This window comes from Ambystoma mexicanum, chromosome 6q (assembly GCF_040938575.1).
Source record: "Ambystoma mexicanum isolate Mex_15411 chromosome 6q, UKY_AmexF1_1, whole genome shotgun sequence".
Taxonomy (NCBI): domain Eukaryota; kingdom Metazoa; phylum Chordata; class Amphibia; order Caudata; family Ambystomatidae; genus Ambystoma; species Ambystoma mexicanum.
The window spans coordinates 733,978,225-734,003,969 of record NC_090937.1 but is presented as its reverse complement, the minus strand read 5'-3'; the positions used below and the strand labels follow the sequence as shown (position 1 = coordinate 734,003,969).

The following is a 25,745-nucleotide window of genomic DNA, read 5'->3' as shown; positions in this document are numbered from 1 at the left end:
AACACACCCCCTCCTCCTCCAGACATGCTCGTCAGGGAAAAGGGGCAGAAAAAAAGAACCGGCAGCAGCAGCAGCCAGCCACTGGTGACGTCACGCCGTGTCCTCAACCGCCCCCTTCACTTCCCACAGTACGTGCCTGCTGTGCGGCTAGTCTGTGCGCGAGCTACCGACATTGGCGCGTGAGGAGGAGGGGAGGAAACGAAGGAGAGACCAGGCGGCCGCGCGCATGGGAACAGCACTTGCGCGCGCCGACCAAACTGACGGACTAAGCTAGGACGTAGAAGGCAGCGCGCGCGCCCGGAGAACCTGCCCTGTCAGTCCGCGCGCCCGCCTTCCTTCCCGGCCGCCAGTCAGTCAAAGCGGCCGCAACCACGCCTCCTCAACCGCCCCCAGCGCAGACAGCGACTGTGACAGCGGCGCAGACAGTTCAGCAAGAGGAGCACCTCGCGCAGCACCATCGCCCCCTCCCACTTCCACCCACGCCGGCCACCAGTGCCACTCCCCCCTCTCGCCCTTTAACGTGCGTATCATTTAGCGCCCTGACAGCCCCCGGGCTGCAGGAGGGGGTACGTTTGACACACCCGCAGAGGGCACAGGGTGAGCTGGGAAAGTTTCCACCTTGTCCAGGAAGAAGTGTCTCCTCACCTGCCGCCCAGCCCTATGTCAAGAGGTGTTCCGGGTCCCGCGGGGAGAGGGCTCCGGCGCCGCCACTATTCGCGCTGTCGGGATTCATGATCAGCTGCCGCTTCCTGATGTCTTTGGGATTGACTCCTCTTGAACTTTGAACCCTCCCCTCCTCCCGGATAACCCTGTAAGGAGGAGGGGAGTCACTGTGACCCGACGCAGCGATGGCCTAGAGAGCAGCCGCCAGGTAAGTGCCTGGTAGAGCCCCTCGGGGACCGGCTCCCGATCTGCTGTGCTGCTCGCCTTGGGGAAGGGGGAGCAGGTAAAGCTGAAGGAGACAGGTTATCTGCGCTCCACCCTGTGGGCAACAGTCAGCATTGATAAGGTCGCCTGGCCGGTGCAACTGATGTGGCATGCCATAGATAATTAAGGGGGTGAGGGGTATGCCCGTTAGTATGGAAGGAGCGCAGCTGTCAACTGAAAACTTGACACTTAGTTGGCAGCACTCCTGTCTGAGCCAAACTACCAACCCTAAACCAGAGCTCTCACCTGTGCGGGAGGGGCTAGCTTGTTTGTCCCTTGGCCGATAGCCCTCTTCTGATAACGAATCTCAATGCCTGGTAGTGCTCCTTCCTGATCACTGCTTGACTCATACGACTTTGGTGTTGTTTTAGGACATGGCTCTGTTTCCAACCGTGATAGTTTCATCCTCTTTTATTTGCAGACATGGGTGTTCCACGTACGCCTCTTTTGGACTATGCAGGACAGGGATTCTTTTGCGAGCCATCGTTATGGATTCGGGTTTGCCGAAACCGTCTACCTATGACCTTGTTGATACCTGGGTGTGTTTATTTCCTTTCAGGTTCAGAGGTTATACTTGCTCCCATTGGCCGCGATTTGATTTCCTTAATGTGGCTGTAAAATGCATTCCATTCTTGCATCCATGTTTCTATAACAGCCATGCGAAATTCACATGGGTACTTAGTTACTGAGTGACTAGCTACAGCTTAAACTTCAAACTGTTGAGATAAATTACATAGTTTTTCACATGGTCAGAGAGGCCGCCCAGCATTGTGTACAGGCGTCACGAAACTGGTATCTGCACACACTATCAGGGACATATATTATACAGGCAACGACTGTTAATTTCCTACAATTGGTTGCTAATACTGGACTTGGTTGCTCATGTCATTGAAAAGGGGATGGGGCGGTTGGCACCTCAGAACTCACCCATGCAAAGAAGTTAGGCAGCGCGAGAGAGTCTTGACTGCACGATTCTGGTGACATCTTCAGGTATCTTTGAAATTGGCACTAAAAACAAAGCCATGCAAAGATCTAGAACGGTGCGGACCTAAACATAAAGAATATTGTCTGTGCGTATTAGTGAAACAGACAGGTGGGTATTTTTTTTTAAAAAAAACATTGGCGCATATTTCTGAATCTCATTGTTTTGCATTTCCACGTTAGTGTGGGGGTGGGGTGGGCGGTTTAAAGGCCTATGTGATAGACCTGGACAGTATTATGCGAATTTGGACCAAAAAACGAAGAAATGGGTCCATCACGAGAAATGGATCCATCACGACTATGGCAGACTGGGAGGGGTTTAGTGACACAGAGGAGACTGAGACTCCAGACATGTACTATTATCACAAACACTATCTGACATACATAGCTCCGAACTTGCCAAAGTTGGGAGAGTTCCTTCGCGTTAAAACGTCGCCCGTCATATACACCGTCTTTGGTTCTAGATAAGCATTTCCAGTTAAGGGCAGCAATCACTTTGCTTCTGAAAAGCAAAACTCAGCCGAGTCCTTTAAATAACTCTTTGAAAAGAACATGCCATGCGTGGACCAATGTCCGAGTGAATGCGAAGGACGAGTGCGAGGCAGACCAGGGATCAGCTAGGCAGATTGACCTCTTGAAACGGTGCAGCGCTGCAGCTCCAACATCTTTTGCCATTGACGTTGCTGCTTTGCCCGGATATCTGAGCTTCGTTAAAGATGCTTGGCATTGGCAATGGCTTTTATCCTACCCGGGCAAGGGATCCCGACGTTCTTGTGGTTCAATATTGCACAGAGGTTGGCCTGATTTTCTGTTGTGGACGGGCAGGCTATGCATGGCTCTACCTACGCGGGGGGGGGGGGGGGTTTGCAGGGAGTCGAGTGGGAGTCTTGAATGCTGTGCGCAGAGAGAGTACCCGTTTATGCCTGGTGGGCCAAGTGTTGCGAAGATGAGTATCTGTCATTCGGGGTTATGTTATGCACAAGGTTAGCCGTTCGCCGAGAGTGTCATCTTGTGGCATATGGACCTGCCTCGAGAGTGGCATGCTTCGATGAGGGTCTTCTTGTTTGCAGGTGGTTATGTGCTGAGTAGTGCGTGGGTGTTATCGGCTAGTATGGATTATGCCGACATTATTGGCGCTCGGTGGGTCATGCTCCAGTGCAATTTGGCACATAGGTGAGGACAGTGGGGGTGGACTGGTGCTGGCAGAGGGCACTGTGCGCGGCACCTTTCCTTCCATAACTTGACTCCGGCTCCTGCTCGTCCAGTATAACATACGTTTTGTCATAAACCCAGGTTCTATGTTCTATTCGCGAAAATGAAAACCTAGGTACTAGCGACGGGGACTGATAGAGGCGTGGAGCGGTGGCAGGCTCTCCGGTCTGGGGCTGTCACCTGGGCGTCGGAGGCCGCCTCCCACACTTACATCATGTTTAACTGGAGCATCCGAGGCCCGGCCACGGCTAGAGGGGTTACACGAAAGAATAAGCCGCCACCCGGGCAGCTTGTGCGCATAGATGCTAGAATGCACCAGAAATACCGCGGTTTATTTCATGATGAACCACATGCAACTGCCTTGGTTGCGAAGCCGCCGGTGTCGTAAAATGGTCCCCGTCGGCTGGGTATTTAAAGTGTTTAATTACTGATTGGGATTTCCTAGCACTGGCGACTGCAATTGTCAGACTCCTCAGAACCCCTCATTTCTGCCCCCAGGGAATCACGCGCTCGCGTTGTTCGCGCGGCGTCACTGTATTATTCCATGATGCTATACTTCCACAAGTGTCAGTTGAAAGTAGCCGCCGCGACTCCTCTATTTAATTGTAGGTGACGGGGGCGCGTGAGAAAAGAGGAGGGATCTACCTTCCTCGCAGTGTGGCGCAGTAAACTTTGTCTCTAGTATGACTGGCAGCCGGCTCGTCCAATCTGGAGGTGGAAATCCTGCTTTATATCCCGCTGGGCAGAATGTTTGAGGAAGCGGGTTAGAACGAGAAGGGGTAACGTGATGTGTCGGAAAGTGTTATCTATCCCAGCAGGAGAGCAACCGTCACAGGCAACGTCACTGCTGTTTATGGAGGATAATGGTGGGATTAGAGTGAACAGACGGTTTTGCGAGATCATCAGGAATTAGGCACCCTGTCCATCCCCACGAGTATTTTTTTTTCTTTTTTTGTTTTAAATCTGTTTTATTTAGAACCCACGGCCCGGTTTTAGGGAAATGACTGCACAATACATTGCTTCTTAAACAACTCTCCCCCCGCCCCCACAACTTCCTAACTTCCTTTTTGGCCAAAATGCGCCCCCCCCCCTTCCAGGGCGTTCACCTACAACGCTTTGAGGCCAAACCAACGGGATAGAGGTGCTATACAAATGGCACATTACGTTACATAAAAGTTATAATAAACCAAATAAATATTCGATTGATGATTTTACATTACCACATATGCCAGTTTGCTGCTATACCAGGATGGGCTAAAACACCCAACCTTACCACACGGATTAATGGATTGTGCCACTGTCACTGCTCAGAAACTTTTACACGGAAGGCCTGCAATTGCAAACAGAGCAAACGCTGTTTTTACATGCATACAGTCATGGACAAATCCTCACAGTTGATAACCAGGAGAATGTCTGAAATTCCTCCCGCCCCCAAAATCTGAGCACCCTATGTCGGATGTGTGTTTTTGGTTCACACATAAAGTAGTGTAATGGAAGCTTCTCATCGCCTGGTATTGCTTGAGTGCTCACACAGTCTCCTATATAGTGTGCAGATAGGCTGCCTTACTAACAACTTCAAAATGAATACAGTTAAAAACTTAATTACTATCAACTCGCTACTTCCTAGTTTCCAATCTGCTTGCTACACTAAGTGTGCCTCACTTCTAATCCTTCTTGATCTGTCAGCAGCTTGTTGGGGAAAACTCCCAGGCAAGCAGGGTGGGCTGCTCGGAGTTTGCGAACTCCTATCTCATGGAAGGCCTAACTCCTTCCTCTTTCCCGAAAGGAACACAAGTCCAGGCAGGTAGCAAGTTCAACTGTGGTTTATTACAGCCAACAAACCAACAGGGATAAGCATACGGATAGAAGTCAGGCACACTCTCGGTGAACAATGACTCGCAGACCAATTTTTAGGCAAATCTACGTCCCAATGATATCATTACCTGGGCACTTCTCCAGGAAACCTATCACCCGTCGGGGTTGGCTATTGAGTAGTAGTCCCTGTCACGCCCGGCTCAGGCCCAAAAAAGTGTTACTTTCTACATTGTTTCAGCATGTGCACCCCCTAATTGGTTGGTATCCCCTGTTACCTACCCTTAGGGCCATGAATCGTGATTGGTTGAGCTGCTAGCCCCCGACATGGGGTCCAAGTTGGTTCTCAGCTTGGAGTGTACCTGTTCATGGTAATGTGTGCAACTGTGTGTCTGTGTTATACCCGTATGTGAACCACCTTTGCCTATGAGAGTGCTCCTTTGCAATCATTCAGCTTCGGCTTTCGGTGTAACAACTTTTCTGCCATCTGTGGTCCAGCCCGTGGGATCTCTGCCCTTCTCAGCCTTCAATTCTTGGCTTGCTGTCAGCTCGGCCAAACCACATGCTCATAGACCGCGTTCCTGGGCTCCTGGAGCTCTGAATTATTTGAATTTAGGAGAATTATTCAGGTCTGCCTTGCGGGTGTTACTTCAGGTCAGGGGGAAGAATGTCATCTGCAACAGTGCAACCTTGGCGAGGCTCCTGCTCAATACGTGGCATCTCTCAGGTTCATGCTGTAGTGAGCTTAGTTTTTAGCTTTGTGAGCTCTTTGTGGCCTACTTCGGCTTCCTGAGCCACAGTCTGGTTTCTTCTGTATGTACTTTCCAATAGTATCCGTAGGTTAGTGTGCTCAAGTGCTACTGGGTCCCTCGAGTGTTCCAGTTCTCTAAAAGGTTATTTGCATGTAAGCAATTGCAAGCGTGTACACAATCTCTTCCTTGTTTCTTGCGGTTTCTGCCTTGCTGTGGAAAACTAATGACAAAAATAATAAACGTGCAGGCAGTGTGTTTATGTGACTGTCCTCTAGCTAATAGAGCTGTACGCCTGTGTTCTTGGTGTATTTGGGTGCATGGTTGTGTCCCGATGTGCAGATGGTATATGTGCTTCATGTCTAGTATTACTATGTCATGTTGCCTCTAATGGCTAGATGCGTGACCTCTTGGCGCTTTAGTCGAGACTGTTGATTGAGTTTTCTTTGGTTTCGTCCTGCAGGGTTTCATCCACCATGCGTAATGTTCGCACTGCTCAGGGCTGGTAAGGTTGGCTGAGAGGGTACCTTTCGTTGTACTTGTCCATCGGAAGCGCAGTGGGGGTTGGTGAGGGTTCGTGCGATCGGCAGCCATATTTTCTGTGGTGTTTCTTACTGTTTGCATGTTTGGCGGGTTGGGGTACAAGGCCTGATTTCGACCTTCCCTCTTCAGTCTCCCCTCTGGTCGACTTGTTGACCACATCATGATAGAACCGTGGATCATCTATCAATCGCCATATCTTCGTGATCCTGGCAAGGTGTCCATAGTAATTCACATGATCATCGAATGACCAATGCATTTAGGCACATCCTCCTTCAGGTTTATACCATACCCACTTCCCTTTGTACTTCCTTGGGTTGCATGGATTATCCACCTCTATTCCAGCTAGAAACAGGTCACATGCTGCTATTCTCTCTCTCTCTGTCTGTCTCTTTCCTTCACAATATCATCTATGGTCCCTTCAATGTTCATGTCCATGAGAATTTGCATTCCTTTGCTGTTTTCTTGCATCTCCTGATACATATCTTAATCCCCCATTCGGATGCTGCACCTAGTATCAGAGCTCCAGCTATTACCTTCAGTCCATCCGCCAGCCAGGATGGCATCCATGACCAGTGGTATGCTAGCCAGCTTTTGTCTTTCCCCATCCCTCGTGCTTCGTCCTCCATCTTCGGGTGCATCTGTGCCAGCTGTGTCACCGCACCCGAGGGAGTTCCGTAGTCCTCATTGTTGGCAGGTATGAATGTGCAACATGAAATCCAGATTTTGGCGCAAGCTCCTCCTTCCATCGCCGTGAGAAGGTCCAGGACATATCTGTTCTGTAGTGCTACCAATCTTATTGCTCTGAGTTCTTCTTTTATGGCGTTGAATACATTCACGGTTGAGTTCATGGTTACCGTCAACTCCCAGCGAGTGATCTGCAACCATTTGGCATTAGTATACGTTTGTATTCTTCGATCCCCGGAACATTTGTGTTCTGCTGAACAGCCTGGCTGATGCTGGTACTTCATCCAATGCAGCTTCCGATTGGCTGGAGAAATAATTCCCCCCTCTTCGCACTCTGCTCACTCTTTCCTGCAGCACTGGGTCGGGCTGGTGATGTTGCATACAGTGACCTTTTCCTTCTTCTGTTTTTTTCCATCTTGGGGAAGTCGTCAAGCTTCACGTCTCTTCCTGGTACCTCTAGTGAAGGCATTTTGACGTACACTAGGGAGCATATTCCTCCTCAGTCAGGTGGCAATTTCTCATATGCTTTCGATCCACAGGCCCAAAAGTGGTCCATCAGCACTGCTGTTCCTGCTCCCATTTCTGGGATTGTTTCTATTCGTTTGCACCCTTCGTTCTCTCAGAACTCTTCGCTGCTGTTGTGTTGATAACACAGTGCTGGAGTCTTCAGGGGAATTATTGGCATTGGTCCTGCTTAGTTGTCTACCCAAGTTACCAACTTTGCACTCCTCTCCCACTCTTTCAGACACTTATCATTTTCCTCTTGTACCTTCTTTACTGTTCACTTTGTTAAGGTTAGTGCCTTGCTCCCCACCACTCCGTCTTCCCAACCATTGTTGGTATACACTTGTCCATAGATCAATATTTGTGGTCTCTCCCAGCAACCTGGCTCTCCTCCTACTTCCTTCACTCTGGTCCATGGACATGGCAGGTCTTTTAACGTGATCGTCTTGGTGTCTCCTTTATCTGGGCCATCTGTTATGGACTGTAGTGCTTTGTGGAGTTACCAGTAATTGTTCATCATAGCTAGGGTTTTGATGTAGTTGTTTTCATACGGGAAGGTCTCCTCAGACATCCACCTTAGTGTTGCTTTTCTTCCTTGGAATCTTCCTCGTGTCTGGAACATTGCTAGGTACATCAGGCATTGTGCTCTTGCTGAGGGTATTTCTGTTGCAGCGAAGGTTCTGGAAGCACTCAAGGTATAGGGGATTAAAGAGCAGACATAACGTCTCTCCCTGGTGGTGTCCCTACCAACTTTGGGCATGTTTAGACCACATGTTGTTTGTTACCTGTGCCTTGTCTGTGAGATACGTGTCAACTCCCTTTGTGTCTGCATCAACACTGCATTTACCTCTCCTTATCTTATCAGCAGTGTTTCCTCCTCCATCTGACATGGTAATTCCTGCTGCTTAGGTCAGGGGAGCGTTAGTAGAGGGTGCAGCGACAGAGCTCAGCATTACATGTAGTTTCCACAGGACTACCCCCAATATTCCAGTGAGCATTAACACTTCCTCCCAATAATAAGTCTTTATTTTTTTTTCCATAACCACTTACGCTGCTGTGTCCTTGCAGCTGATGAGATGATAAAGTTGCCTGTCTGAAAATCGCAAGAAAGGCGTTAGTGAATTTGTAGTTGTCAGTGCACTCAAGCTCCGTGAACTAAATGGTAATTTAGGGCAAAAGCAAATACTTCTCCCAGACTTTTCTAATGGATGGGTCTCTCAAGGTGGGTAGAACGGGGCACATACTATGTTCAAGTTGGGGATAAACTTGGGTGAGGTATTCTACAAATACTCGGAAATATACTTTAGGAGGTGGTGTTCCTAACTGTCTGTGTCTCCTTATGGAGTGGAAGAATTGGTTGGACAATACTTCAGGGTGGTTGATGGGAGGCAACATTAAGGAAATTCCCTACACAATTCTAACAATATACCCAAGAGCCTGCATGTGCGAGAGAGAGGGTTACATCGTTTTACAGCTGTTATGTGCACAAATATCAATTACTAATCCACAGCTTGTGTGTGCGGTAAAAGGGTTAGGTCATATATCGTGTTTCAGCTGTCAATCGTGCAGAACTTGTTCAGGTGGCGGGTTATTTGCAGGTGCTGGGGAATATCCATGGGCAATGTGTATCACTGGTCAAGTTGTACCAGCATTGCTGTGGCTGCTTCAGCCACTTGGGAGCGTATAATCGTGGGTTGACCGGTAGTCTCTGTTTTAGGGTATTTGGCTTGCTGGTGGATTGTCGGTTGTTGGAACGTTGGCCCTATCAATTTCTACAACTGTGCTCCTGGGCAAAGCCGATGCTTTGTAGGGCTTGATGTCCTGCAAGTGATTCCAGATAGTCTTCCCTTCCAACCTAACGGCCCGATCAGTCGCCGCCTCCACCCTATGAGCTCCTGTGAACATGGGCGAGTTCCGTCGTCTGAAAATGTTTTTCAAAAGGACAAGATCTCCTACTTGTACTGAGTGTTCCTTATTCGGTTCTTGTGCTGTACTGCCAGAGTTCACCTGTTTGTCGTCTTCTGGCCTGCCCTGGGTCCCTTGTATCTGGCGAGAGATAAAAGAAGCGCTAGAAACCAGTGAAGTAACATATTCATGCATTTCTTGTCTCAAAATGTCAGCAGCACTCTCCGATTCCTTTAGTGCCCTAGTGGGAGGAACCAATGGGAGTCCTGCACCGTCCTGTCACCACCTCGTGGGGCGTTAAATGGTGGTCGGACCCTGGTTTGTTGCGCAATTTGAAATGTGCCAATGGCAAACAGTGAAGCCAGTATTTCTTGGTGCTCTGCTGAGTTTTGGCAATGCTCTCCTTCAGGAGGCCATTGAGGCATTCACACATTCTGTTTGCTTGCGGGTGGTATGCACATGTAAATATGTTTTATTCCTAGCAGAGTGGTGATGTCTTGGAACAGTTCATTGGCAAAGTGAGGGCCATTGTCGGACCGCAGGACCTCACATACGCCCCATTTTGGGAATACTTCCCGAACCAGGAATTTGGCTGCCCATAAGGCGTCATCGTGGGAGCAGGGTAGATCATGCATCCATCGTCAGAATGGGCAGACTATCGCTATCAGATAGTGGTAGTCTCCTTGACATACCTGGATCATGTCCACGTAGTTGATAAGGAGATGCAGAAATGGGCCTTCAGGTCTGGGTATGGCTTCTCTCATAACTCTCGGGGGTGTGTCCCGCTGTAAATGTTTGGCAGGTCAAAGAGGCGATAACGAATTCTGCTACATGTTCTTTCAGATTAGGGCAAAACCATGTTTCTCCAATACGTGCAGCAATGACCCCTTTCCCTGTGTTGGTCTGTCGCCATAGGGCGTCTGTAGGGGACATAGAGCAACATCTCTTTACCCATAGTTCCTTTTCTTCTCCGGGAGCAGCACCGTGTAATTCCATAATCTGGGTTTCTGGTAGTTAGCTATACCCTTCTATCATCACCATGTTTCTCACCCCTACCGGGACTTTGGGTCTCTCCTTCAGTTCCCAAAGTTTTCCCGAAATAGGATGGTCATTTTGCACTATAGTCTGCTGCCTCGTTTCCCCCTGAGATAGCATCTTACACATTGCTGTGTGTTTGGCACTTCGCCAATGCCAATTCCTGCGGTTATGTGATGACATAATCAGCTCACCTAATAGTAGTGCATGCTGCACAGTGGTCCACCTGCCCTGCTATATCCTCTCCTGAGCTATTGTGCCAATCCTGAATGTACTGGGGATGTGACGTAAGCACTATCGGACTAAATCGTCACCCCTTTGCCTATGGAGTGCTGTAGGGCCAATATAAGGGCCACTAGCTCTGCTGCTTGTGCTGAATAATGAGATGGTAACCAGGCACTTGCCACTGCCTCACTCGTTCTGTCTTCTTTAAGTCTCACTACAGCAGCCCCTGTCCTTCTGATCCCATCAGTTTGATCAATTGTGGAAGAACCATCAATGTAGAGGATGTCTCCCCTCCTCAAGTTCATCTTCCTCCACCTTGCATGTCTCACTGAATTGCTCTGTGTTTTTGGTACAATCGTGAGCCCAATCTCCTGACTGATAGACATCTGCCATGAATAGTGCTGGGTTTACAGTTTTGCATCTTATCCTCAGTTCTGGTTGTGATAGTATTATTTCTTCTATTATCAGAATGGTTCAGAGTCACAGCTAGGGATAGACTTCTTGCTCTGTGAGCATACACTTTTTTTTATATATACAAAAAGAAAGTCCAGTATTTCAACCGGTGTTGCTTAACACTCTTCCCCCATCAACGATGGAGTCAAATATCCAAAATACTTTATTTAAATCTCATCTATTTCATAAAAACAATCATAAAAATGATCATAGTACATAAAACATATATCATATGTTAAAACCACACAAGTAAGAACACCATAAGTGAAAAATGTTATAATCATTTCTTTAGGATCATACACTCTGATTCCTATGCCACACAATTGATGGCCTATTTCCTATTGGTGTAATGTAAACAACCCGACTTGTACAAGTTTCTGTCCTTCAGATACAATAATGTAGGACATTCTTCAGGGGATTTTTGACTTGTGCCGGAATTAATAATTCTTCTTTAGGGGAGAGACCTGTTAATCAAAAGCAAAAGGCACCCTATTAGTATCTAGTAATCCAGTATTAATCTTATTTTACTTAAATGGAAACCCTCATCCCTAAGAGGGTGAACAGTAGGTATGAATCCGACTACATACCTTTCATCCCATTGATAAATCCTGGGCCTGTTCTGTAAATCACCGCAGATTCCCAATTTCTTGAGGAATTCTTGCGTTTCCTTAATCTCTCCTTTCTAGGTAAAAATTGTCATGGGCAACATTTAGAATTATGAGCAAAAATAGACTCAAGGGACTTAACACATACCTATTTCTATTCACTGTCAATCATCATTCTTATAGTCAAACTTACCTATCTCACTGCTGGTCTGTAATATAGTGAGGTAAGCGCTCTCAGTCCTGTGTCTTATTATTCCACACCCGTGGTAATTGGACCCATTCCACCACTCTTTGAGGTTTAGTATTCTGTGAGGAGACAGAGTCCCTATTTAGTGACCTCTCATCTCCCCATATATCATTACATACAATAACCTCCAACATCCAAGTGATAGAGGCCCTTCCCCTTACTTACTTCCAAAAGTTCCTTATTCCTGCCTCACTATTATTGTGTCTGCGTCCTCATCTGGGGATTCACCCATGGAAACGCGGGTCAAAAACAACCTCCTTAAATACCAGCTGACGATGTCAAAAGAGCGCGAATTCGCGGGTCACAACGTGACGCGATGACGTCATCGCGCACGAGCATGACGTCATCACGCACTTTTTTTTTTTGTTTTTCCACACACTACAAATACAGTGCAACACATCAATAAAGACAAGTGTTTGAACAAGAATGAATGAACAAAATCTTAACAAATGTCACACTGCTCACATGGGCATTACATAATATTGCACACACTTTTGTATTTCAGAACACATAGGGAACGCATGACTGACCCACACCATATCGAGTCTACGGGACCCCAACATCCTAGTCCTTCTCTACCCAGGTCAAATATTGCACACGTACGGGCGGGAGGCACTCAACAGAGAGAGACACCCAAATGCATGTGTAATTAATCACCACACATCTCCTAGGCATTATGCCACTCCACACCTTCGTTCAATCCCTTAATATGGCTTTTGGATAGAAAAATGAGTTTTTGTTCTAAATGCAATAATTTTTTGTTAATAATCACTTGTGACCGACCTTTGATGTGTTTCAAAATACACCATTCAAAGTCATTATGTGAATGTTCCATTTCTATAAAGTGCTTGACCATAGGGGCCTGTACCACCTTGTTCCTGATGCAGCTTTTATGCTCAATCATTCTAGTTCTGCATTTTCTGTTAGTTTTGCCAATGTACATTCGTTTGCATGGACATATAATCAAATAGATCACATTATTTGTATTGCAATTGGTGTGTTCATTAATATTCCACATTTTATCCAGACCCAAATCTACATGCACTGTTTTCTTTGTTTGGGTGCACATACAACAGGTTCCACAAGGGAAATGACCCACAACAGGGGGGAGACCCCATAACATTGTTTGTTGCACAGGTTTCTTTTTAGTGCTCACATCATTTCTCATAATCAAATTTCTTACAGTGGTGCTTTTTTTGAAAGCTACAATAGGCCTCCCGACTTCCTTGGGCATGATCTTATTCCAATTTCTTGTTACAATGCCCTTAATTTTATATGACAGATTGCTGAATGTGTTAACAAAAACAAGAGGCGTCTCCTTTGTCTTTCTTTCTCTCTGAATTTGTTGATCAAGGAGAGATTCTCGATTATTGTTAAACGCTCTTTTGGCTGCTTTTTTAACCAAAGGGGTGGGATAGCCTCGATGTACCAATTTAGTAATCAAATTATTCGCTCCAACCTCATATGATTCATTGGTGCTACTATTCTTTTTCAGTCGTAAAAATTGCCCAAAAGGAAGATTGTTCTTAACATGTTGGGCGTGATGACTCCTGAAGTGCAGCAATGCATTTTTGTCAGTGGCTTTGGTATACGGTCGGACCAATAGAAATCCGTTCTGGTGATATATGCAGATATCTAAATAGTTGACTTCCTTATTGCTTATATTACTGGTAAATTTTAGGTATCTATTTTGTTGATTAAGCCACTGTAAAAAATGGTTCGCCTCCTCTTCATTCCCTTTCCAGATAATGAAAATATCGTCTATATAACGCAACCAACATACGATATTATTCTGAAAGGGATTGCGTTCATTATAGACAACCGTTTCCTCAAACATGTTAACATACAAATTGGCAACATTCGGGGCCATGGCAGAACCCATGGCTGTCCCTTCAATCTGCTTGTAAAACTGTCCCATAAATTGGAAGAAATTTTGTGTAAGGGCCATCTCTGTGCACCACTTAATAAAAGAGGAGGATACTGGATTCTCATCCTCTCTTTTCAATAAAGTCTCCTCTACTACCTCCAAAGTCGCCAACTGTGGTATGTTAGTGTATAATGCTTGAATATCTAAGCAAATAAGTAAATTAGCCCCGGGGTCAAAAATATTGCCCTCTATTCTGTTAATGGCATCCGTAGTATCCTTGATATAACTTTTCATAGTAGGAATAAAAGGTCTTAGATAGAAATCTGCATATTTGGAAAGTGGTTCCAAGAGAGAACTAACCCCCGAAACAATTGGTCTACCTGGCGGGTTTTCCAGGTTTTTATGTATTTTCGGTAATGTATAGAAAATGGGTACGCGGCCGTTTTCTCTAATCAGAAAATCACCCTCTTGTTTGCTAATCATGTGTTCATCCATAGCCTTGTGTACTTTATCTCGGATGATATTCAACAGATCATTACTCGGATCTTTGTCTATTTTTTGGTAGTGGTGTTCATCTGATAATAATCTTTCACATTCACTAATGTAATCACTCCTGTTCAGGATTACAATAGCGCCTCCTTTATCGGCTTGACGGATAATTATCTTATCATTGGCGCCCAGACTTTTCAAAATCTTTTGTTCTGTTATACTCAAATTAGAATGGTGAGGGATACCCTTAGTTTCTAATTTGGTTACCTCCTCCAAAACCTTTTTTTCAAAAACCTTGGATTCTACTGTATGTGCGTTGGTTGGTGCACAAAAAACTGATGGATTTCTCAAACCACTACAATTGTCTCCCTTATCAAAGGTATTATCCATAAAAAACTCTTTAAGGTGAACTTTCCGCATAAACTGATTAAATTCAATCCTGAAGTCAAAAGGATTGTGAAACTTGGTGAGTACAAAACTTAACCCATTGTTTAGTACTTCTTCTTCTTCCTTAGTAATCTGAAAATTTGAAAGGTTGACTACCAACCCCTGTAGCTCCTTGTTTGCATTCGGTCTGGTTCCCATTGTCTCTGATCTCCTCCTCTGCCTAAAAAAGCCTGTCTTTGGTTATTGCCTCTCTGACTGTTGTTTCTTGTGCCTCTACCTCTAGATGGACGGCCTCCCCCCCTGTTGTTGGGAATCTTAGAGTCGAGAGTCGCCGGATTCATCATAGTCCGAGGAGCCTCCTCCACTTGAACTATATGATGTATTCCGGAAACGTACTCTCCGATTCTGTTTTATATTAGGTTTGGGCTCTCCAAATTTGTAGTCTTTGTTGGTAAAACGAAATGCTTTCTCATGTGAGAAATTCTGAATATCCTTTTTCATTCTTTTAATTCTTTTGGATATTGTTTCATTCTTAAACTCTTTTCTTTTAGATGTTTATCTAAGCCTTTTTTGAATGCTTCCACATCAAATTTACTCTTCATTTTCTCTTCTAGATCCTTCAGATCTATCTCGATTTTTTTGGCTGTTTCCTGGGCTGTTTCAATAATTAGAATAAGCCAATCCCGACCACATTTATTGGAGATATAGCTCCATTTTAATTTGAAATCCGGATTATCTAAAAACAATCTGGGTTCGTTTCTCACAATAAGATATGTGACAATGTGATAGTATTATTTCATAGCCTGATGCTCTTTGTGTGGTCCGTGTGCTTTTTGGTTTGTGCAGTATGGCAAACAGGGCGTGCTCCACATACAAGGTGGTGGTGCATCCCATTGTTATAGTATATGCTCTCTCCACTGCGAATGCTGCAGCTGCCAGAGATTGTTTGCATGCATAGTGTCCCCTCATTACTGGGTCAAGCTGTCCACTGTAGTAAGCAAGTGACATGCTTGTTGTTTGTGTCAATACTGCCTTTATTATCACCCCGTCAGTAGGTGAAAATAGGAAAAATATTTTTTTGTAGTCTGGGGTCCCTAGCAATGGTGCTGTGCATATTGCTTATTTGAGCTCATTGAATGCTTCAATCATGTCTTGTGTCCAGGTCAGTGACTTTGTTCCTCTCTCTGCTTCTTCCAGTGCTGTTGAAAGTGGTCTTGTGTATGTGCTGTAATCAAAAACCCATGCTCTGCAATAGTTGCACAACCCTCGAAATTGCTGCATTTTGCTCACTGTTTTGGGTTGTGGTGTGTTACGTATTGTTTGTGCTCTCTTTGGGGCAATGTGCCTTCCATCCTTGAATATCAGCTGTCCAATGTACAGTATTTCCTTTTGGCCTTGTCCACCTTATATCCCTTGTCAGCCAACACTGTCAACATGTGTACTGAGTCTGCCCTGCACTGGTCCTCTGTCTCACTGCAGATCAGGATGTCATCTACGTATTGTAACACTGTGCTCTCAGTTTCAATATTGCTTAGATCCACCTGGATCACTCTGTTAAAGATGGATGGTGACTCGTAGTACCCTTGTGGCAAACAAATTTGTTTCCACTTCTGGTTGCGGTACATAAAAATGGTCAAATCTTGTGAGTCTGGATGTAATGATAAAGAAAAGAATGCATTTTTCAAATAGATTACAGTATAACAAGTGGCTTCCGCTGGGATGCCACACAGGATCGTTGCTGGATTTGCTGCTACTGGATATTTTGCCTCTACTATGTGGTTAAGAGGGTGTAAATCCTGGATAAAACGCCATGACCCCTGTTCGCCTTGCACACGGGGTACACTGCAGTATTGCATGGTGATTCAGATGGTAACAAGGTGCCTCTATCAATGAGGGCGCTGATTGTTTCATAAATGCCCTCCTCTGCTTCCTTTGTTAGGGGATACTGCTTTACTTGTGGTAAAATCACTCCAGGTATTAGTTTTATCTTTACTACTCCTATGCTCTTTATGCAACCCACATCATAGGGACTTGTGGTCCATAAGCTGTCGGGTACTTTGGCCATGTCCTCCTCCCAGAATGTCAGCGGCACCTCTACCGCCATCGCCATTCTTTGTGCAATGTCTCTGTAACTGATCTGTAACCAAAACCTTACACTCATTTCAAACACTATTTCAACCTCTATGCGGTCTTCCTCAAAGAGCTCCTCATCTGTCACTGTTGTTAGCCTGCATCCTTCTGCCACCCCAATTACTGCTCTCCATGCTCTCCCCTTGTCATCTGTAGCATGCACTGCAATCCAGTCCTCCTTTGACAAAACTGCCTCAATGTCCACTGGCACTATCGTTCGCTTTGGCTCATCGAGTGGTGTCTCTGTTCTGAACAGGTACTCACCTGGTGCCCTCCATACCTTCCCTGCAATGCCTGGCATCCATGCAATAGCCATCTCGGTTCCATACTGGAACATTTCTGGGTACAACGGCACCCCCCTCTGTACAGCACTCCCACGATATGCCTCATCAATCTGCCTTACACTCAACATGTTTGTTCCTGGTGTGGCGCATATTATGCCTTTGTCAGTGAATGAAATGTTCATGCTCAGTCTGCTCATGATGTCTCGTCCCAACAGGTTTAAAGGTGCTTGTCTAGAGTATAGCAAGGGTAAAGCTAAGTCGTGATCTCTGATCGATAAAGATCAGTAAAAGGAACCACTTCTCGAGCCTCAGCGAATCCTTGAATATTCATGGCATCACCTGACAATGCAAATGTCCCCTCCCAAATGCATGACCTAGTCGCCCCAGTGTCAACAAGAAAGGAAAACGTTTCGCCACCTATCGTCACCCCTATGCGCGGTTCCTCCGCAGGATTGAGTGTGACCGACAGCATAGGACACATCAAGTTAGTATGTGGGCTGTCCTATTGGGGATACATGGATAGTCCGTTTCCTGTGAAGGGGTTGTTCCCTTCCATAGTGACCCCTCCTAACCGTCACACTGGGACCGTTGCTATGGTGTCCATGGGTTCTGTGGTGTCAGTGCTCTGTGTTTGTGCACATTTCTGTATAGTGCCTCTGGGTTGTGATGGTTGTAGGTACTAAGGTAAGAGTGCTGCTATTTGTGGTGTTTGTATCTTGTGCATGTGATGATGGTGTTTGTGGTGGGGTCTGCAGTATTTGTTGGAATGAGCCCTGCGTCTGCCCTTGCTGTTGTTGGTTCTGAGCACCATAGTCTCCCTGCCCTGCTGTGTTCTGGGTTAACCCTTGACCCCTCCCCCAAGTGATTGATGCAATAGAAAGAGTCAAAACATGTAGATCTTTATCTTCTTAAATGAATGTGCAGAAATTAAATATTGAACACACACTATGCAACCTGATGACTACAATATTGAAATATGCATTTCATTTTGGTACAAAAATTAATTAGAAACAAGATATCGATTTTGAGAAGATGAATGTGACATGAATTCTGTTGGAAGAATGACATTTGAATTTACATGGTATTGAGATCGTCAGTGTTTTAAAATAATTTGTAAATGAAATGTATTTAGATGTAGCACTTTAATCAAACACATTTTTTCAGTTTGATATTTCACTGAGGTACCTATTGGAAACTAGCCAATGTTTCATTTAATGATGGAATCCTGTCAACATCCATGTCATATCCTGCAGAACACTGGGTAAGACTGACAAAGACTCTTATGGCCTCATTAGTAGTGAGCCGGACCTGAAGAAGTGCAGGTAAAACGTCCGATTATACCGGAGTCTGCCGGTAGGGCAGTGGGAACTTAATGCTGTTGCCCGTAATATCCCAGTGACACCGGGATATCGGCACCGGTAGCGGTAAGGCGAGTCTGCCGGTAACCCAGTGGTAGCACCGTCGGATTACCGGCAGACTCGTAATGAGGGCCTTAGTGCATTAAGTTATGCTTGGTTCTGACACCAAACCCAACTGAATGGGTTAACCTACACACATTCAGCTTTGTTATGCCATCTATTGAGTTGAGAGAATTCCCTATATGACCTAGGTCAGATAAGAGATCTTACAGATATACAGTTATGTCTCTCATTCATATTGCTGAGCCAAGCTCAAGCAGCCAATCATTCAGAAGGGCATTCATGCAGGCAGGCAGCCAATCAGGCTCACAGTACATTCAGGCCATTCACTTCCACCCAGACACCCATAACAAGGAATGTGGATTGGGGCAAGCACCCAGCCTTTCAGCACACCACACTGTATCCATGTCAGTTTCGGGCAGGGCTGTCTCATTCTTTGTGTCACACACACAGATACCAGACACCCATAACATGGAATGCATATTGGGCACACCCTCCATTCACCTAGGTCCCACCCCAAAGGTGTACCCACAACAAACAGTCGCTGGGAAGTCTCCAGCCAGTCTGGCCTGCATTTCCCCCACAATACCATATATGGTTCTTCACCCAACAGTCAGTCGGGGGAAGGGACAAAGTCAGGGCTTCCCAGGACTTTGGGAAAACAAGGTAACAGGCAATAGAAACCAAGAGGCCACAGGGGCCATCTTGCCTTCTATCAGGAATCCACTGATCCCTATGGCAGGGCCTGGTATCCCTAAATAGAGGATACTTAGAGCACCTGTCATATTCAGCATGGAGCTGCCACCAGCCCCTACCCAGCTCTGTGGGCCACACACAGGTGCCCAAAATCATACATTAGGGGTACAGAGTTGTACCCCCATCCATGTGTGCCATAAGGGTAAACCAAGTGTCTCTGTTCACCTCAACCAAAAAGAGGAAGAGGTGCACTGCCAGGAGTCCCACATGGACTCCTGTGCTGAAGATAACACAGAACACACATGATAAGGGAGTACAGGACAAGGACATGGAGGCCCTGTCCCTCCAATGCATTTCCAGTATCACACCAGCTCTTGGGTGGAATTTTGTCATGATGTGGAATTGGAATTGATAAATGGGGCAGCCAAGGGCAATATTCCATCCAGCAAAACCTGGAGGTATGGCTTGTCGCTCGCCACTATTAACTATGTATTTGGCTCTAGTACAATATTTGAATTGTTGGAAGACTTATATTAGTGTTTTAACGACTACAGTGACCACACCATTCTGACTGAACATTTTGAAAAGAAGTAGTATTATTCTAAGCCTATGGATAGGGTTGATGAAACATGGATCAAGGATGGGCAAAACAGATTGGGTTGGTCTGACCAGAATTTTAATGTGATCTCTGAGTATAAGTCTTCTGTAATTGACGACTACAGGAATTTGACTTCTCCGAATGAGATTGTGGATTGGATTTCTTACCTATGGGCGAGTGTAACTTAGAGACAATGTCGCCCTTATGATAAGAGAATACAGACTGAAAAAAGAATAATGCGGCAAAGTTTGCGGTTTATTAATAAAATGGTGATTGACCCATTAACTAAACTTATGAAATTGAAGAGTCAAAAATAAATATAGAAATTGGGTCCATTTGTACAATGTTTCTATCTGGTGATAACTTGAATTGGCAAACCATGTATGACATTCTTAATAAGGGTAATACTAAGAAATTATGGTCCACATTTAATAAGATTGATAAAGGTGAGAATGCCTATCCGCTGATGAGAGAAATTAAATAAGGTGGAGTAATTTTATTGCTGACAAATTTAAGGCAACAAAATATCTGAATACACGTGTACAGGCACGTTATTAATGACATATATCATATCAATATTGTACCGACCAGTCATTTTGATTGGGATGAAATGTATAGGACTATTGTGAAACTTAAACCTTTGTGCGCCCCAGGCCCAGATGGAGTTTCTAATTCTGTATTAAGAGCTAATCCCATAATTTGGTCTGACATCCTATCATATATGTTTAACAAAGTCTATGAGCAGAACAGGATTCTGGATTTGTGGAGAGTGTCGCACCTCATCCCAGTGCATAAAAAACATAAGAGGTATAGCCCCGAAAATTATAGGTTGTTATCCCTACTGGATGGTGCTAGTACAATCTTTGCCTCATGTATACTGAAGGAATTGACAAGTTGGGTTAATGCAAATCAGATTTTGAACTGTTTGCAAGTGGGATTCGGTAAAGGATTATCCACAATTCATGATGCTCTGATTGCGCAAGCAAGACATCAAAATAAATCTCCCCTGTTTATCCTGTTCATCGGTTTTGCAGCAGCATTTTATTCGATTGACAGTCCAAAATTGTGGGAAAAGTTAAGAAAATTGGGAGCCCCATATAATTTATTAATGCTCTGCCAGCAATTTCATTAGAATACAGTTGCCGAGTTAGATTAAATGGCTCGGGTGAACTGTCTTCTCTTATTCAGATTGGAAGGGGGGGGGTAAAGCAGGGTTGTGTGCTTGCCCCCATTCTCTTTTAATCTGTTGTTGTCAGATATTGGCAAATCATTGAAAGAAGCAAAGAATTTCCCACCAAAATTGGGATCATGCAGTGTCCCATGGCATGCCTATGCCGACAACTTGGTTATATTTGATACTACTTTTGTTGTGATAATAGGGCTCAAGCAATTTTAGATTATGCTTGTGGGAACAGATTAACTGTGAGCTAATTTAAATCTAAATGTATGTACTTCAATAAATCTACATATGCTGAGAAGAGCATTCAGACTAAGGAAGGTCTATCAGAGAAGGCCAAGCAGTATTGGTATTTAAGGTATGATATTACTGAGGATGAGAAGGAAAGTTCTCATCTAAGAGAAAATTGAAAGCTACATCTTTATTGTGTGCTGTAAAGATTTTTTTGCGAGAAGAACTGCGGGATTTAGCCTTGTAGGGCTTATCAGAATATATTGTCAAATATTTATTCCTGGTGTAATCTATGCCTTGAAAACCTCGTATAACCTTTGTGAAGACTGGGCAGATAAGTGGAAGGATCAATATGGTGTTCATTATTGGTACTATTGACTGCTACTCAAGTTCAAGCCATTCGGCTTGAACTTGGGATAACACCGGTAGCCAATTTGATTAAGTTAAACCAGGGATGTCTGTATATTTAAATAAATGTGTGCGGGATAGGGCACAGTCCTTTAGTTAATTAAAAGGGAATTGAGCGGTGGAAGGTGTAGATGCTGGACTATATTCCAAGACTCAATGACAACTTTTTTGAGTTAATTGCATGGGTCCATAATTGGTTAGAGAACGTTGGTGTTTTACTGCGCACCTTCAAACGACAAGTTGGAAAATCAGACAGTGTGCTGAACCATGAACATATATCCCAATTGAAATCTTAAAATACTTTCTCCAGAATGTGTTTTCCCTTTAAGAAACCTCACCACTATATATTTCAGTTTCCTCCTCTGCCCTGAGAAGGACATTTTATATTATTAGATTAAATAAATTAAAGGTCATGGACAACAATGATGCTTGGGAGGGATTACCCTTAGAAAAGTGTATTTGTAGAATATATGAGTGGTTCAGACTAGGTTGAAACTGCCCGACACGTACTTGCATCATGCAGTGCAATGTGGGCTATCTACTTTATGTATTATAACAGCCTTGTAAATAATATGAATTACATCCTACATGAGGTGTTGTGGTTGAGATGTGTTTCCGGACATAGTTTATCTTTTGACATTGGCAGTAGCAAATGTTTGGAGAGTTTCAGAGGCCAAAACGAATGGATAATGCATGAATAATTTATATTGGGCATGTGTGCCAGTCTTTGGCCTAGAATTGTAGTTATTATATGAGATTATTTTTATTATGTGAATGTGGGTATGTATTCTCATATTGTGTGCTGTGGCTTATTGATGAACATGATTGACTTTGTTCTTTTCTTTAAAAACAATTAAAAAAATTATTTGTGTAAAGTTAAACTGTAACTATAACACACAGAAACAAAAATACAGACACGAATGGCTGCAATTGTACAATGTATTGAGTTAGGATAAAAGCAGAACATTGAGTCAGCATGTCGGAGGCACAACAAAAGTTTACAAACCTTGACTGCTAGAGACAAATAGTGGGACAGGGAGGTATATCCTCTTAAAAGTTTACTTATCGATTTAGTAAAACAAACAATATCAGTCGCAGAATCAGTCATGTCCCATAATGCTGTACTTACTGCATCTATGTTTATTAATCCGCACATGATAATATCAGATGAAATGAGACAGAACACTGAAGGAGAGTCATTTAAAAGACTCCACAAAATGTGGTGTTGCTGGCAGAAATGTACTAGCGGTTGTTACTCTTCTGTGTTAGGAAGTTTACTCTGGCTAAACATGGGATTGTAGAGAGCATAGTAAAACATGTAAAAACGATGAAATGCCATTTCCTCTCTGAACAATTTCTGTCTTGATTGTTTGAAAGAAAGGAGACAAACATAAAAGCCATCTTTGTCGTATTTTTAATGAGCGAAATACTAGATTTAATGAATAAATCTTTGTTTTTTAAGAAATTTATTTTGGACGCTGTAAATAGATGCAGTAACAAATTAAATCATATTGTATGGACAATGGTTAAACATTTTTGGTAATGTATTTTATGTATAATACATTGCTTAATTTACGAATTGAATCGTAAAAGGCGTACTGACTTGTTTTCTAAAATAACAGTGCCAACCATGTTTTAGTGATTGATATTAAAGAAAGGGGGAGGGTATTCTCTCAGAATTTTAGCAGTCATTAACATCGAATTGGTTTGGAACTAGGTGTTCAGGAGCCGTTATGACATTGGCCCTTGAGGAGAGTCTGTGTGTACAAATTGGTCATTTGAGACGTAATGTTTGAATGTTGGCTACATTCCATTGATTATGTGTTGACCATCTGGGGTTTTAGATTCTTCCTGAATGTTAAGTGGTCCTGTAATGTGTGGATCTCTTTGTGTCTTGCTCTATGGTGTGCCATCGTAGTGGAACAGGCAGAGCCACTGTGTCTTTCTTCGCAGAATCTCCTTTTCTCTTTTAGTAAATAATTTCTAGATCTTGGATCTCTAGGTTGTTGGTAATGTGAGATTTTCCTTTGAATGCATTCTACTCCTTGACCTTGAAGGGCTCTTCAAGTGGATTCCTTTTTAAACTGGTAGCTATTTCATCTGATTGCATATAGGTGGTAGAAGCACTTTTTGACTGTTGCACTGACTTTGGTTTCCAGTGAGAGGCCGTTGTCCGTTAGTATGCCAAGATTCTTGATCACTTAAGATATTCAAGACAGTTGTCCTTTCCAGAGGCTATGGTAGAGGTGTTTCAGTGGCAAGGCGAGACAATGATTAGTCCTGTTTTGGCTGTGATGAGTTTTAGGTTATTAGCCATCATCCATTCGCTTATTTGTTTGAGACAATGGTTTTTCAGAAGGTGGTGCTAGAGTTTTCCTTGCCAGTCATTTTGTATATGACTTGAGTGTTGTCTGCATAGTTGTAACAAGTGAGCCCATATGTGTTTATGCTGTTCATTAATGGGTCAATATAGATGTTGAACTGGAGCAGGTAGACGGTAAAATGGAGCTTGTCCATTGTAAAGGCGGTGTCCATATTCTTCTAGCCTTCTGAATAATGTGCTGGGGTTGAGCATGTCAGAAACCGGTGAGGGGTTAAGGAGATGCTTGCTGAGGAGCTATTTTCATATGTAGATATTTTGAGGTCATCTAAGTTGCATGCTATTCTTTATTCAGTGCCTCTCGTAGATCTAAAATCAACTTGTCATTGAACTTATACTAGGGTCCGCAACCTTTGGTTCTTCAGATGTTTTAGAGTGCTACTACCATTGGGATTCCAGGAGTGGTAGTCCAAAACATCTGGAGAGCCACATGTTTTTAGACTCCTGATCTAATAGCTGATTATACTCTACATGCCTCATAATTTGACTGTTTATGATATGTTTCAAATAGGTCAGTAATTGGGGGGGGGGGCGGGTCTACTGGGTCTCCAGCGTTTGTTTTTTTCAAAAGGTGGTTTGTGGTAAGCAGTATTATCGACTGCTTTTGGTATGAATCTTGTTTTGAGTGAGTAATTCATCAGTTTGTAAAAAGAGCATTCCAGTTTTTCCTTGGTAACGGGGGTACAAATTGCAAGTCACTAGCCAGCCATAAAAAGTCCCTCGCCACTGCATTTTATACATTCATACAGCACCCCCATTTCTTACTTGCTACAAGTCAAGTAGAACTAGCAAATGACTAGCGGCTAGTGCACATTTTGCATCCTGCTTTGTAAGGATATCCCGGCCCCTTTCCCATGTAGCCTTCCAGCACTGCAAGCTGCTCACTACATTGTGTGCCCTGATTGGACGCTGAGCAGCCTTCACCTGAATGACAACCCGAGCCGGCAGGCGAAGCTGGCCCCCACTGAAGGCTCACCTGTCCTGGCCTGTCTAAGCATGGATAGCCAGGCCCCCTTCATGCTGCTTGATCACAGGTATGTGCCTATCACCTCCATACACCCTCCAGCAACATGCTTCTTGCCCAGATTTCTTCCAGCTTCCTCGTCCATTCCTCCCACTAGCTTCCTTCCTTCCTTCAGCCAGTTCATCCTGCCTTCTCGCATGCCTGCATCACACCACAGGCCCCTTCCCCTCCTCACTCACCTACAACAACAAACTGACTCTGCTCCCGTGCCTGTGAAGTATTAGATAACACTGTCTCTCTGCTCGCACACACACACCCCACCGTTCCCTGCCTCCTTGCCACCTTCCCCCTCTATCAGTAAAACACACCTCCGTACACACACTTGAGCTCCCTCACCTGTGCCCACGGTCACCACCTGGATCTGCAATGCTGTTCCTCCTCACCTCTCCCTCCTCCAGCGTGTTACGCAGTCACCCCAGCACCCCCTCTACCTACGTGTGTTTGGTCCTTCTTCTCTTTTAATGATGGAACTGTTTTGAAACAAAAAAGGAGGACTAGAAAGTTGTATACATTTTCTTACACCTCCATATAGGGCCTCCTTGTTGCAGTACTACACCCATTTATTTATGGTGTTTCATTTGCAGAATGCCTGTCTTGATATGTTCTAATAGTGTCTTTAATGGGAAAAGTTGAAAAACGTCCAAGACACGTGGTTTGCCCAGTGTGGGAGTATTGTTAGTTGGCCAACACCAAAGGGTGATACCTCTAGGTTTATCACAGTATTTAATGGTTTTCGTTAGGCAACTGGTCTGAGAAAATATGCCTCGGATGCAA

The 25,745-nt window shown here is 44.4% G+C and overlaps 1 protein-coding gene across 2 annotated transcripts in view; it reads left to right on the top strand.

Moving 5' to 3' along the window:
• The first annotated feature begins 394 nt into the window (after positions 1-394).
• The window catches only part of NR3C2 (nuclear receptor subfamily 3 group C member 2), a 2,234,141-nt gene continuing 2,208,790 nt past the window's right edge, over positions 395-25,745 (top strand). The window contains exon 1 of one of the 2 annotated variants that reach the window (XM_069631253.1): positions 395-871. The gene's annotated coding sequence lies outside the window, so the exon portion shown is untranslated. The remainder of the gene's footprint in view (positions 872-25,745) is intronic. The other variant, XM_069631252.1, reaches the window with a different exon arrangement.